Source organism: Mus musculus, chromosome 8 (genome assembly GCF_000001635.26).
Source record: "Mus musculus strain C57BL/6J chromosome 8, GRCm38.p6 C57BL/6J".
Classification (NCBI taxonomy): Eukaryota; Metazoa; Chordata; class Mammalia; order Rodentia; family Muridae; genus Mus; species Mus musculus.
Window position 1 is genome coordinate 17,559,640 of NC_000074.6, and position 15,624 is coordinate 17,575,263.

General features: G+C 41.5%; 1 long non-coding RNA gene across 2 annotated transcripts; it reads left to right on the forward strand.

Annotated features, from left to right (window-relative positions):
• Positions 1-2,647: 2,647 nt before the first annotated feature.
• On the forward strand, positions 2,648-14,776 carry Gm39137. Of its 2 annotated transcripts, none has more exons than XR_870169.1 (3): positions 2,648-2,684; positions 9,367-9,551; positions 14,520-14,776. It is a non-coding gene; the product is annotated as a predicted gene, 39137 (long non-coding RNA). The 2 variants fall into 2 exon arrangements; XR_870170.1 differs by having other exon boundaries at positions 9,367-9,408; positions 14,520-14,540.
• The last annotated feature ends 848 nt before the right edge of the window (positions 14,777-15,624 follow it).

The window sequence follows — 15,624 nt, forward strand, 5'->3', positions numbered from 1 at the left end:
TATTTTTCATAGCATTTAAATCAAGATAAAATCCCCTAGAAAGCCCAGAAAATCTAAACAAATATGGTTTTAGGTTTCCCCAAAAGATCAAAATAGCAAGTTAGTCATGTGAATTTATGACATTAAGGGAGTCTCCTACTACCAAAAGCATCAGAGATAGTAAGTAGTTAGGGTTACTCCTAAAAATAAGAGCTGTCAAAAACATCAGCATGTACTTGCTCATTTGGGTATTTCTTAAGTACTCTTGTAGTTTTACATATACTACACACACAGTGTTGTGTGCATGTATGCAATATTTGTGTATGTGTGTTTTATATGTGTAGATTCACAAGTGCACGGGTACATGCACAGTGTGTGTGTGTCAGAGAGGAGGTTGACATGGAATGCCTTTCTTCAGTGCCTTCCTCTTCATTCGCTGAACTGGAGCTCTGCAGTTGGGATAGTCTAACTGGCTCATTTGCACAGGGGATCCTCTGTATCTTCCTGTCCAATACTAGGGTTAAACACAGCTAACGTCTTCGTTTTTTTTTTTTTTTTTTTTTTTTTTTTTTTTTTTTTTGGGTGTTGTGGATCTAAATTCCAGGTCTCCCTCTTGTGACAAATGCTTCATCTATTGAGCTATCTATCTCTCAGGTCCACTTAGTATTTCACATTTTACATGGTTAAAGTGGAAGCACCATCACAGGCTACTCCTTTACTTAGAGATCTCATTCTGTAGGCATCCTGGCTGGAATGGAACTCACTACATAGCCCAGGATAACACTGAGCCTCTCAACGACTGGGAATACACATGTGACTCATCAGACTCACCTCATTCATCAATATAAAAACATCCATATGTGTAAACATTTGATGCTGCTAATCAAACATATTTTATACTAGGTGGTGGTGGTGCAAGGCTTTAATTGTAGCACTTGAGAGGCAGAGGCAGATGGATCTATGAGTTTAAAGCCACCCTGGTCTACAGAGCAAGTTCTAGGAGAGCCAGAGCTACAGAGAAACACTGTCTCAAAAACAAACAAATAAATAAACAAATAAAAACCCAAACCAATGAATCAAGCAAACAAACAAATAAAACAAATATTATTTGTATAAATGGCACAATCAAATGTGGCCAAAACTAAGCCTCCTTGAGGACTCTTAGCCTTTTTCCTAATGTATCCCTGACATACTGCTAGCACAGCGCAGGCGCAGAACTCAGATCCTCTGCCTTCAAATACACCACCTTGACAGATCACTGATGATGGGAAATTTTGCAAAATAATGGAAATTATGTATGGTTTTTTTTTTTACAGCCTTGCCAGGTGTCGGGTGAATGCTCACTGAAATCACAGCCAAGATGCCCATTAACCCCTCCTCGTGTGCACCACCGACATATGATACTTAGATGATCGCAGCTTTATTCTAACTCACTGTAACATGATTAGAGTCTGCTCCATCAAGGGGGAAGGCAAGACACAGAAGGAATCAGGAGTGCCATTTGGGTAAAAGAAAATTCATAGCAGATTCTACGTGGGCCTGGTTAAGAGGTTATCTCCTCCACTGGTCTGTAAAAGTTTCCAGACAGGATAATAAGCCCCGGCTTCCCTTCCTGAAGCACTACTGTGAATACCAAGAAAATCATGCTCACAGGAACTTGGTAAAGTGCCACTGCTCCAGAGACTCGGTTTCTTTTTTCTTTTTCTTTTTCTTTTTCTTTTTCTTTTTCTTTTTCTTTTTCTTTTTCTCTTTCTTTTTCTTTTTCTTTTTCTTTTTCTTTTTCTTTTTCTTTTCTTTTGTGCTATGGTCACCTCTTCTCAGTGGAAGTTCTCACACACATACTTGCCCATGTAGAGAGTCTAAACCATACATTCATTCTAAGGTTTTTCTCCATACATACATGTATACATAGATACATACATACATCGATAATAACTCCATTTTAAATTTAGACACAAGCTGAGGTAAATAAGAATATGTGACAATAAGGCAATCATTATTATACTATGTTGCAGTAAAAGCCATGTGACTATCCACTCCCCAATTGTGTCTTACTCAAGATGCAAACTAAGCTGAGAACTGACAAGCTTGTGTCTGTAGCACATGGGGTGGGGTGGAGAAGGAAGAGATGCTATCTGACACTCTCGGGCTACATGAGACCCGATCCCATATAAACAAACAGAAACCATTTGTGTTACTAATTACTATTTATTTTCATGCTGTGGTTAAGCAGAGGGGGCCACTGGAGCAACAGATGGGGGCACTACTGCCCGCAAAGTTAGTCCTTTGCCAGGAGAATACCTGTGGTATTTGAGACAGAGAATGCTTATGGGGGTCTACAGGTCTGTTTAGACATCATGGCGCAACCCACTGCAGAGCTTCCATTCACAGCAGGGTCTTTGTGGAATGCTCTGTGAGTGATTGAACTGGTTTCTTGAATAAAGTATGGTTGTAAATTAAGGACTGCCTTGAGTTCTCATTGGATGGAGGCCTTTTCCCTGGCGTGGAGACTCTCACTTACCTGAGCAAGCTTTCCCATGATGAGGTGCTGGGGTAATGTCTGGGTCGGCAGAGGGATGAAGTGAGTCACTTAAAATTACTGTGACTGGGATCATAGTAATCACAGTACTGATGTCACAATAACTTGTTTCTGCCTAAGGTTGATGGAAGGACCACTGTGGGCTGCTCATCACAACTATCAACAGGTAGGAAGTTGAAACACAGCTATAATGGCTTCTAGCTTGGGAAGGTACCTTAGAGTGTAAAGTGTTTGCCTCACAAATATAAGGGTCTGAGTTCAAGCCCCAGTACCCATTACATTTTAGTTTTGGCTGTCATGCTGAGTGTGTTTTCTCTCTGCTTAGATGTTTTAATGACCACTGAAAGAAATACCTGCCAATCATTTAAGTCCTAGCACATGCTCACGTTTGCAGGCATCATCAAAATATAGAGCAGCATCTAAGTGGCTAGCCGCTAGTTTACTGCTGTTTATCATTGTCTTTTAGATTGGTCTCATTGACCTTTCAGCCCTGAAGTGATCAGAATTGATGCAGGAACACATTAGAAGCCCTTTGGTCTCAGGTGTGAGGGACTCCCCACCTGCAGACACCTGCCATGTATCTTTCTCTGTGACAGGAGGTGACAAAGCCAGCTTGCTGCTCTGCGCAGTATGCATGGAGTTTCTAAGCTGGAAGTGTCTCCTCCTGTTCAGACGTTTGGCACCTATCACTGTTGAACTGATGGCTGAGTGTGCATAGTCAGCCAGGCTCCAGGAGCAGGGCTACTTGCATTTCTTTCCAATCCTGTTCTCAAGAACTTCTAGAGAGCAGAAGCAAAGGGAAGGGAGTCTGTGTGACCCTTAGCCACTTCCAAAATGGGTTTTTAAATTATGTATGAATTTGAATGATGGAAGATTACTCCAGCTCAGATTTGAAAGATAAGTTAGATAGGAAGAAGTGTATGGATAGATGTGGGAAACATAATTAAATGCACTCACAGTGAGCAGAAAAACTCAGCATCATACGTCAAGTTTGAAAGCTCACTAATTCTCTTAGGACCCTCCCTCTTCTGTTTACTCACTAATTCTCTTAGGACCCTCCCTCTTCTGTTTATTCATTCTTTGCTGTCTTGGTGGGTGCTGGAAGATGGCTAGGTTGGTAAGGTGCTTATTATCCAAGTATGTGGGCCTACGCTTTGGGCACAGGAGCTGGGCACAGTCTTTAATCCCAACACTGGGGAGGCAGAGACTGGAGGATCCCTGGAGCAAGCTGGCTAGAGACGCTTCAGGAGTCCATGAGTTCCTGGTTTGATGAGAGACTTTGTCTCACACACAAGGCAGAGAATGATTGAAGCACAAACCCAGGGTCAAGCTCTTTCTTCCCTGTGTATATGCACACAGGGATGAACTCACATCCAAGTAACTATGCACAGATACACAAATATGAACTCTGTCTCTGTCTGTCTCTCTCTCTCTACACACACACACACACACACACACACACACACACACAGAGAGAGAGAGAGAGAGAGAGAGAGAGAGAGCATATGCATTCACTTCAAAGCTTTGGTTTCTGCATATTTCACACTCAAAAGCCACTACAATTTTTATTCATAGAGAACAGGAAACAGTAGCCCCAACCTAACACTGTCTTGGCATTATTTCTCCGGAGCCCTGAGGTTAAAAACCTACAGGTATTGGAGGTTAAATTCTCCAGAACACCTGGCGCTACCAAATTTTATTTAAGATTATTTTCCCCTACAAATATCTTTTTTAAATATCCACAAGTTAAGCTGAGTAGCTGGGGACTGTGACCAAGTGCCTGCCAGTCTGACTGAACTCCTGGTCTAGGCCACAGCCCCAATGAATTGATATTTTGAAAATGTGTTCTCTTTCCTAACTGACAGAGAACTCTGTATCTTTTCCTTAATTGTCTAAAACTAGTATTTGTTTTTATAGAAAATATGTATGTGGCTAAAGCATAGAGCTGGTGATTTCTGAGAGCTTATACTTTGAAGCCAAACATACTCAAGTGAATGATCTCAAACTGCAAAGTTTACCTGCCCACAGCATCTCCATGCACTGACTCCCCAAAACGGACCACTTTCTAAACAAAGGTAGTCATGTTCAAAGGTAGTCTTTCGTTCAACCACTTCTATTAATAAAACCTACTACACATAGCTAAATTACTGTTTTACACACAATGCCTTTGTCTTAATTTGGGTTACTATTGCTGCGATGAAACTCTACGATGAAAGCAAGCTGGGGGTGGGGGGAGGGTTTTGTCTTAGTCAGGGTTTCTATTCCTGCACAAACATCATGACCAAGAAGCAAGTTGGGGAGGAAAGGGTTTATTCAGCTTACACTTCCACATTGCTGTTTATCACCAAGGAAGTCAGGACTGGAACTCAAACAGGTCAGAAAGCAGGAGCTGATGCAGAGGCCATGGAAGGGTGCTGCTTATTGGATTGCTTAGCAGGGTTTGCTCAGCCTCCATTTTTTATAGAACCCAGGACCACAGGGGGAATAGCACCACCCTCAATGGTCTGAGTCCTCAAACATCAGTCAGTCATTTTTAAAATGCCCTAAAGGCTTGCCTATAACACAATCTTATGGAGGGCATTTTCTCAAGTGGGGTTCCCTCCTCTCAGATGATTCTAGACTGTGTTGAGTTGACATAAAATTAGCCAGCAAAACTGACCCTGTCAAGCTGACTTACACTCCTTTAAAGACATAACATTTCCTGTTTTGTGGTTCTTCCCCAAGATCTCATATTAATAAATATCACAAATATGAAACGTGTTACGGAAGAAGCATAGTTTTTATTATCTTGGCTGGTGCGCCCCAAAGCTGTTTGCCAAGCTTCTCCCTTTCCCCTGCTGCTTGAAGAATTTTCCCTTTCCTTCCATGCCAACGTAAACAAGTTCAAGACCACTCAGCCCCTTTCCCCTCTGAAGGGACTTTACTAACTAGTGGTCATGTTGACCATAGCTGCCAGAACAAGATGAGCTGTTCCCAAAAATTAGCCATAACAAAAACAACAGTTCTCGGAAAAAAATTCCCCCGCCCCGCCCTACATTAAATTCTGAGAAAAAACACAAACTGCCCCTGATCTTGCCACCAAAATTCTCTGCGATTCATAACTTTAAAAATATACATTTGCCTTGCTGACCAATTATGATATAGCTGTGTAAGCCCCCCCTCCCCATAAAAGAGTATAAAAGAGCTGTGCTTTTTTTCCTTTTTTTATTAAATATTTTCTTTATTTACATTTCAAATGCTATCCCAAAAGTTCCCTGTACCCTCCCTCAGCCCTGCTCCCCTACCCACCCACTCCCACTTCTTGGCCCTGGCGTTTCCCTGTACTATAGCATATAAAGTTTGCAAAACTAGGGGCCTCTCTTCCCAATGATGGCCAATTAGGCCATCTTCTGCTACATATGCAGCTAGAGACACGAGCTCTGGGAGTACTGGTTAGTTCATGTTGTTGCTCGACCTATAGGGTTCCAGACCCCTTCAGCTCCTTGGTTGCTTTTTCTAGCTCCACCATTGGAGGCCCTGCGTTCCATCCTATAGATGACTGTGAGCATCCACTTCTGTATTTGCCAGGCACTGGCATAGCCTCTCATGAGTCAGCTATATCAGGGTCCTTTCAGCCAAATCTTGCTGGCATATGCAATAGTGTCTGGGTTTGGTGGCTGATTATGGGATGGATCCCTAGGTGGGGTAGTCTCTGAATGGCCCATCCTTTTGTCTTAGCTCCAAACTTTGTCTCTGTAACTCCTTCCATGGGTATTTTGTTCCCTATTCTAAAGAGGAATGAAGTATCCACGTGTTGGCCTTCCTTCTTCTTGATTCTCTTGTGTTTCGCCAATTTTATCTTGGGTATTCTAAGTTTCTTGGCTAATATCTACTTATCAGTGAGCGCATATCAAGTGACTTCTTTTGTGATTGGGTTACCTCACTAAGGATGATATCCTTCAGATACATTCTGGGGTTGACTCTTCCTTCGAGGCTGAGCAACCCCACACATCAGAACAATAAACCTCTTGTCATTGCAGTGATCTGTCATCAAGTTGTGTTTTCGGGGTTGTGCACCCAAAGCTAAGGCCCTAGGGTCTTACATTACAAACTTCCTCACAGTCTTTACTAAGTTAAACACTTTAAAAGTTTTCTCCATAAAAATCCAAAGCCTCATTTAAAATCCAATACCTATTTTAAAATTCAAAGCCTCTCAAATGTGGGCTCCTATAAACTAAAAAAATAAATAGAATATATCCTTATTTCAAGAGTGATGAACCAGGTCACAGACACAATCCGAACAAAGCAAAACCAAACTCCAATAGTATAAATAATTCAGTGCCCAATATTTGGGATCCACTCACAAACTTTTGGGTTCCTCTAAGGGCTTGGGTCACCTTTGCAGGTCTGCCTTTTACAGCACACAGCTTGTTTTCTAGGCTCCAGATGGTTCAATTCCACTGCTGCTGCTATTCTTGGTGGCCATCTTATGGTACCAGCCTCTCCCAAAAGCTGGGCTTCTCTACAGCAGATGAGCTGTACTTTCATCAATGACACCTTCTGAGCTCTCTTCATGGTACAAAGCCTCAGCTTTTTCCATGGTCCCTTCAATCCTGGGGCTTTAACTGCTAATCCAGCTGCACCTTCACCAATGGCCTCTCCTGGTCTCTCACAGAGCCAAGCCTCAGCTGCTCTCCATGACCAAGTCATGCCTTCAAAACTAGAACCACCTGGGTGACTCTTACACATGACCAAGTTTTTCTACGAGCACAACCTTGGCCACCTCTAACACAGCTCGCATGTGCTGTCTCTGAGGAAACACTTCCCTGAAGATTTCACTTCAACAATCTTTGTCCGATCATAATCACTGCTAATGTCTCACCTCTGAGCGGCCAGCATCCATTGTCCCAGCAAAACAAATGTTTTACTTTAGTAGTTCTGCTCTCTTGTTAATTACAGCTATTCTTCTCAGTTAATCTTCAGCTTCAGCTGACCAGAAACCACAGATTCACAGAAACACAAATGGCCTGGTAGAGTCTTTTCTCAGAAATGTCACTAGCCCAGTCTCTCTCGTCTACACTGCTCTCAACACACTTATCTTCCAAGATACTATAGAGCAGCTCAATGAGCTCTCAACACTCAATGCCTTTTTTAGCCCAAAGTCCTTCCGTAATCTTCCCCAAAACAACACAAACAGGTCTGCCACAGCAATACCCACTCTTGGTACCAATCTGTTTTAGGCATGAAATTATCCATCATAGTAGGGCAAATATTTTGTTTGTTTTGACTTTTTACTCAAATTCATTTCCCCTTTCTGATCCTATGACAAATTCTCTGAGGATGATATTTCCTGAAGGAAAGTTTATTGAGCTTACAGCGCTGGTGTTTTGGGGTATAGTGCAGGCTTTGGTTTAGCTTTGATAAGAACCTCCCTTAATTGCATCAAGATGGATGTAAATAAGTGTAACAGAGGGCAATGTCACTTGGGAAGGCTGGAGACCAGAGAGACATCCGGTCAGGCTTATCCTTTTGTAACTATTTGCTCAATCAAGAATCAAAGAGCCTCCCAAGATCTGATTCATGTCCCAGTGACAACACCAAACTCTTAAGGGTGTTTCTAACTCTCAAGTGATCCCTGCTGTTACCAGCCTTCCTCAAAGGAACTTCTGGGACACAATGAAGCCATATCCAAGTCATAAACCCTATTGACAGTGTTTCAAACATTGTTAGAAATTATATCTTTACTAAAATTTAAATTTTAAAAAAATTATTGAAAATAGATTCTTTTTCTTGATTACAGTTCCCTCTCCCTCTATTACTCCCAGTTCCTCCCACCACCCTTTCCCTTTGGATCCATACCTTTTATGTCTTTCATTAGAAAATAGCAGGCTTTCCGTAAATAACAACCAAACATGACAAAATATAATAAGACAAAACCAAAACTATCACATTGAGGCTGGACAAGGCAAAGCAACAGAAGGAAATAAGTCCAAAGTAAGGTACAGAAGTCAGATACACACTTGTTCATACACTTAGGAGTACCACAGAGATATTCAGCTGAAAACTATAATATATACTTAGAAAACCTGGAGCAGGTAAGCACTGGGCTTGTTGCTTCAGTCTCTGTGAATTCATATGAGCCTTGCTCTGCTGACCCAGAGAGTCCTGTTCTCTTGGTGTCCTCTCCCCTCTGGATCTTACACTCTTTGTCTTCTCTTCTATGGGGTTCCCCAAGCTCTCTGAGGGGAGGGATGTGATGGATCCCATTTAGTGATGTGTATTCTGATCTCAATCTCTCATCTCTCTCCTCCCTCCCTCCCTCCCTCCCTCTCTCCCCCTTCCCCCCTCTCTTCCTTTCCCTCTCTTCTTCCCTCTCTTGCTTTTGCTCTCCCCACTCCTACCACAAAATGTCTGGCTTGGGTCTCTGTGTTCGGGCCCATTTGGTGCAGGAGGAAGCCTCTCTGAATAAGGGACCAATCTTTGTATAGCAGTATATCATTAGGAGCCAGCCATTTTACTGTTACTTTTATTTTTTAGGGCAGTATTATTATTTGCTTTTACTCTGGGTCTCCAAGATGTCTAGTCTTTGGTTCTAGGTCACCCAAACAGTGCTGGGTATGGGTTGCATCTCATAGAGTGGGCCTTAAGGTAAATCATTCAGTGGTTGGCTAGTCCCACAAGTTATGTGTCACCATTGTCCTAGCATGTTTTGTAGGTAGGACATGTAGGTCGAGGGTTTGTTGGCTGGGTTGGTGTCAATGTTTGGTTTTCAATACACTGCAGAAATCCTCCTGGCACTAAAGACACTAGAATGTACGGGTGAATGCTTCATATAGGCTTCAGCTCAATTTTTCTGTATTTTTTTTCAGTGAGTTACATGGGTGTCGTCCTCCCCAGTGGGCCCCTCTGTGGTGAGTTTGCAGACAACAAACCACTGTCTTAGCAACAACTGGGATTGTTTGGGGATTTCCATGGGACCCACTTAGCCAACAATTCAACTGAATGCAACCTAGTTCCAGTACTGGAAGACTCAAATAGTGGCAAGAAATGGCTGGTTAGTACTCCACTACACCCATTATTGGGATCACCTTCATTTTATCAATTTTTCGCTGCACTAGGTTTCCATGCCATCTTTCAAATGCCCCTTAATTCTAGCTGTCTCTTCCCACATTCCCTCCCTACTTCATCCTCAGACTCAAATTCTGGTTCTCCTCCAGTCTACTCATAAAATCCATTCTATTTTGCCCATGCAGGGAGATAAGTGTTTCCTGAAGTAGTCCCTTCTCCTACACATAACCTCTCTGGGTCTACCATTTGTAGGATGGCTATCATTTATTTACTGACTAATATCCACATATAAGTGAATGCATATACGTGTATGTACATATATGTATAATGTCACGTCCTGCCTAATGACTATGTATTCAAATATATGAGCCTTTGGAGCTATTTTTATTAAAACCACAACAATGATTTTCATCACTGGGCATCTCTTCTTCACTCTTCAGCCCATCCTCAGTTGCGTTGCTGTTCTTCCCACTGCAGCTCATTATACAAATACTGGAATCTCTATGAACTCCCTCTGTGGCCTTGAGGAGGTCAGTTGGAAAAGAGCAAAGTAGATCTCAGTTTAGCATTTTGGAATCACATCAAGATAGAGGAGGGCAGAGCAAATGCAAGTATTACATTACTGCTGCACTGGGAGGGACATGGCTTATGCCCATCATTTTTCTAATGCTGGAGTCCTGTTCATCTGTGTCCTGTCTCCAACTGTGTGCCAGGCTCATTTATGACAACAGATTTTTTTCTTAGAATGACTTTCTTAAATTTCTTAAAACTACTAGACTCCCCTAGGCTCTTAGAAAACAATGAAAATTTACCCCATAAATTCCAGTAATGACAAAGAACTGTCTAAGTGCTCATAGCTTGGCTGATATCATGCACCAGAAGAGAGGGATAGCAGGCAAGAGCTTGTGAAAGGCATTTAATATGCATTCTTAGTGTCCAGGCAGATCTTATTTCTTTGCTTCCTTAATGTTTAGTTAATGATAGCCAGTTCTTTGGGGGAAACTTGCTTGAATAAATGCCACTGACATATGAGTGAAAATTGATGGAACATGACAAAGATGAGGGGTGAAGAACATGTTTGAAAAGGGGATGATTTACTCTCTAAGAATATTTGAGACTTACGTGAAAATATCCATATAACGCATGATCATAATTAATAACTCTCTATTATCTATTAAATCTATTATATATGGCATCTATCATCTATATTAAACCTACCTATAAATAATATACCATATATTTCTTTATCTTCTATTGCATACATATTTATATATGTCATCTATCATCTATAATAAATTTATCTATCATATACCATCTATTTTTCTATCATCATTCTATCACCTATCATCTATTTATCTATATTTTCTCACCAATCTTCTATTATTTATTTTATAACCTACCATCTACCTCCATCTATAATCTATTTATCTGTCTAAAATTTTTCCTTCTGTCTAACATCTGTCATTCATCTCTATCTGCCACGCAGAGATCACGTATCACCAATTATGTCAACTGCATTGCAGAGTACACACCGTCTCTACTGTTTGTGTATTTTATATATGCAACTGTCACTTAACAAGGGAAAATTTGTCACAGATTAAACACTTATGGTTCCCTGGCACTAACAATGTCAGATTATATGTATATTGTGTGAATTAATTCTCTTATAGCTGTGGGCTATTCACACACCTGTACAAGTGGCTGATTGTGGTTGGTTGTTTTGGTTATTGCCATATTGAACATGTTCTGCCAATATGCTTTTCTGCTTTCTGGAGAAATTCAATTCCATTCTAGTGTGCATGGGGCCCATGTGGCTTTGGCTTGATTTTTCATACTTAGAGGCAGGTCCAGATCTCAGTATATTTGTACTAATGAGAGTAATTCAGCTTTTCTGCCACACATGGATGGAGACTGTCTACAGCATGGACCAGGGCAGATTGGTTGTCAGAGTCTTCAGCATAGGTCAGTGTGAAATGGGGGCAAAGCTCGGACACAAGATCTTCTGCTAGCCTCTGATGACGCATTCTGATGCTCAGCACATCTCAGGCACACACTGTTTTTGTTAATGGAAGCACACATAGAATGAAGCCAGGAGAAAATCCTCTGTCACATGGGGCAGGAGACTCTCTGCTGCTTCCTGTCCTTTCCTGTGCTTGTGTAATTGTATGCAGGGGCTTAGGAGTTGCAGCTACAGCTTCACTCAGCTCCACACTCTTCTCTACTCAATACAGAGGACCTGCCACTAACCCCTTTCTCTCATACTTACAGAGTGCTCTAGTGAGAGGAAACTGTTTTCTAATTTACACTGTCCTTTTCCTAATTTTCTTCAAAAATTCCTCCAAGATCTTAGACATTTTCTGATCCTTGGATGGATAAGTATATCACTATTTGTCCTGCACTTGTTATTTCCTAGCCCAGAGCTCCAGGGCATCCCCAAAGATAACCACCTTCATATCCTCATCTGGAAAGTTTGAACATCACATCCGCCATTACTTTCCTCCCCGGAGAGGTCTTTCAGCCTCATCTCTTTTGCCTCTGACTGTACAGCTTATAATCCTACGAACAAGGCATTCTTATAAGGCACACTCTTGTGATCTAAATTCTTGTGCATTGCAATGAAATTGTGTTTATGTATTGACATTGTTTCCTAATTATAAATTCCAGGCAAGTAAAGAAAGACATTTTTCTTCTTACCCTCAAGGTCTGACACACAGACTGTGGTCAATATTTTTCTTGAGCTGTATTATGTGGGACTAGTTCTTGGCGTGTGTTTAATCAATGAAGAGCTTGTGTTTCCCTAAGGCTGCCAACCTTATCTAAAAGAATAATTCTGAGGAGCTGCAGAAATAAAACTTTAGAAAAAAATGCAAAATGAAAATAAAACCAAGGGTAAGGATTTCCAATCTGACAGTCAGGGACAACTCCTGGAGGTTTGCAAGGGTTCCATGTACAATGAGGCAGCAAGGAATCGCCTGGTTACATCCTTCCAATATGGAACCCCCTGAAGTTGTTTAGGACTTTATATATATTTGAAGAAATCAAAATTATATTTTATCTTTCTCTAGACACATCCTCCAATGACCTGCATCTTTCAGTTCAGAAAAAGCAAGCAGAAAGAAATCTACTCTACAATAGTTGGCATTGAGAAAGAAAGCCGCAGAGTAATTGCTACCAAATGGGTTTCAGATCTATTTCTCCTTCAGTTCACCTCAGCCAACCTTTCTTTGTTTTTCTGATTCTGGAAGTAGACACAGATACTTTTAAAGGGACTTTGTCATCTAGAGTTCTATTTCTAAAAGAACTTAGGAGATCAGGAAAGATGGGGAATTGTTTATAACGTCAAATCACTGCTCTGAAATTCCTTGGCACATTGTCCTGATTTTCATGACATTTTTAGCATCTTGCAGTCTTATGGGTAAAGACTTATCAACACCAGGAGAAGTTAGTTTCAGTTGGCCCTATGAGGTGAATTCCTCAGCACCAGTGGGAAGCTTTAGGCTTCCCTGGGTATCATTTCTGTGAGGTCCTCTAGCCCTCCATGTAATAAAGGAAATGTTGCTATGCTATAATACACAATGGTCAACTTATCAGATGGCACTCAGAAAGCAGGTACCAACCAGCCCTGTAGCTTAGAGGAGTAAGGGGGTCTGATTTCAGATTAATATGGCAAAACCAGAAACATGCACAACTTACTAAAAACAAAAGAACTGTTCATGAGCTTCAACTTAGAAAGTTTTAGTTCAGAGAGAGTAAGCTTTGAGATATGATCTCCTGTGTGTATGTATGCATATAACTGTATGTAATATACACTATATATGTATAATCCCAATACAGTGTGTATAATCCCTGCTGTGTGTATAATACATTCTATATATATGATTCATACTGTATGCATGTGTGTATTATCTCTATGGTGCTAATGTGTGTATTTCTGTATATTTGTTTGTGCACATACACACATGTTTGTGTTTGTAGGTGTATGTGATTGTGTGTGTTGCTGTTTTGGCGCTACTCACTGAACTCTTGCTGACACTATTCAGTGGTGATTCATCTCAACCTCACGTAGAACGAAGTCACGTTCATTCCGTACTCTTGCTCTACCAGGTGAGGGCTGTTTGCTGTTGGGGGTTTAGGGACATGAACACAATGTAAGTTTCAATTCCACAAAGTTCATCATAGAAACAATGTATACGCCCCCAGCCCAGAGTGAACAGGAGGCACAGACCCCACCTGAATCTTGGGGCCTGGGGGCTTCTTTTCTTTCCCTCTGGTCTTGCTTCTATCTCTAACTGGCTGTACCAACCCCCCTCAAGGGAGAGATATCCTTCACCTTCGCCAGAAGCCAGATTTCTCTCCTCTGATCCCAGATGTGAACCAGGGTGGAGACAGTGCAGCCAGTGCCCTGGGTCTTTATCCAAGACCTTACCCAAGTCTTCCTGAATTGGAGGCTATCCCCTACTTTCTGCTGGCACCTTTAGTGAGGGCCTCATTCCCGTCTCTATCCCCAAAGATACACAGGAACGATTCTGCTTTAACTTTCTAATGGCAGGGCAGAGTGAGACGTCCAAATGTCATTTCGGAAAGAAAACAGATATTTACAGAAGCACAGAGAGAAAGGACTCATGTCTATTTGTCTGGATCTTGGTTAGAAAATTAAGATTCAAAATTTAAATTTTATTGGGTATATTTGGTTTACACCTTTAATGTGCTCTTGCTTTTGGTATATCTTGAAGAAAACACCAGACACCATGTCATTACACTTCTCACCACATGAACACATCTCTAAACACAGAGCAGGCAAAATGTAACTGCTAATAACATGTTTTACCTATTCCGTGGTCACTATTTTGACACTTCTGATTTCACACTCTACTTAAACATTAAATCGACTCAAAATCTATGAAAACCAATCACAACGTCGACCTATTATTTTTGTTGTTGTTGTTTTTTAAAGGAACGAAATCCTAACTGTGCAAGATGTTACCTGAAATCTAGCTATGTACAAACAGGCTAGAGCCTTCAAGAGCTCAGGCTGCAATATAAATGGCTGCCAGGAGGGGGCGCAGAGCACCGAACTGCTTCCGGCCTCAAGGCCTCTTTGGAGTCTGGAAACTTGGAAGGAGATAAAACACCTTTCCAGGTAGAGAAGGTGGAAGGCTGCGATGCATTTGGTTGGTTTTGGTTCAAACAATACGGCAAGCACACAGAAATGTTTAGAAATATAAAAAGCCGATGCTTGGGTGTTCTGAGTTTGCTGCACCGGATGCAAGACCAGAGAGATGAGAATGAAGAAATTGAAAAACAGTTTCCAACATTGTTACATATTCTATGCGGCTGTGTTTGCTGCAGTTATGTACTCAAGTTACCGTGTTAGCCTTTGTCTCGAGCCCCATATTACATCCTGTACATTTCCTGGACACAGAGAAAGTCATTAGCAACTGTAAAGGGTGTGTGTGGGCTAGGTGCCTCGGCTATACCAATATAATCCTGAAAACCGAGAATAGGTGTGAAGAAGCACCATCGCAGAGAACTAAAACAATCAAACTCACCCTTAACAGCATGGATAATCTCTGCTCTCCAGTCAGGGAGGAGATGTGTTTCCGGTTTGTTACTGACATGCTCCGACTGGGCTTGCAGAATTCTTAATGCCAAATGTATCGCTTGTGGAAAAAGTTGGAAACGTGTTTTTGTTTGTTTTCTTGTTGTTTTGTTTTGTTTTGTTTGAAGCAAAGTCGCATTTTCGTGGGAGGGAATAGGTTTAGAAACAACCTTCCAAGAACAGCACATTACAGTCTATAGCTGTAGTTTGGATGCAAATGGTTCACTGACTGGGGAGTAAGACGAAGCCTGCGTCCCCACTGCCAGTGCGGCAAGAGTTTAAAAACAATTCCAATGGATATAGCAAGACCCCTTGAAAGTTACCCTGTTGAGTTTAGCAGGGTGCAGAGTTTAAGTTCCAGCTGGAGAATTTACCGAAATCAGCACACATTTAGAAATTAGAATGTTCATACTGCAAGCAGACCTAGCGATCAGATGCGTGTCGCTGTCTGGTGCATTCT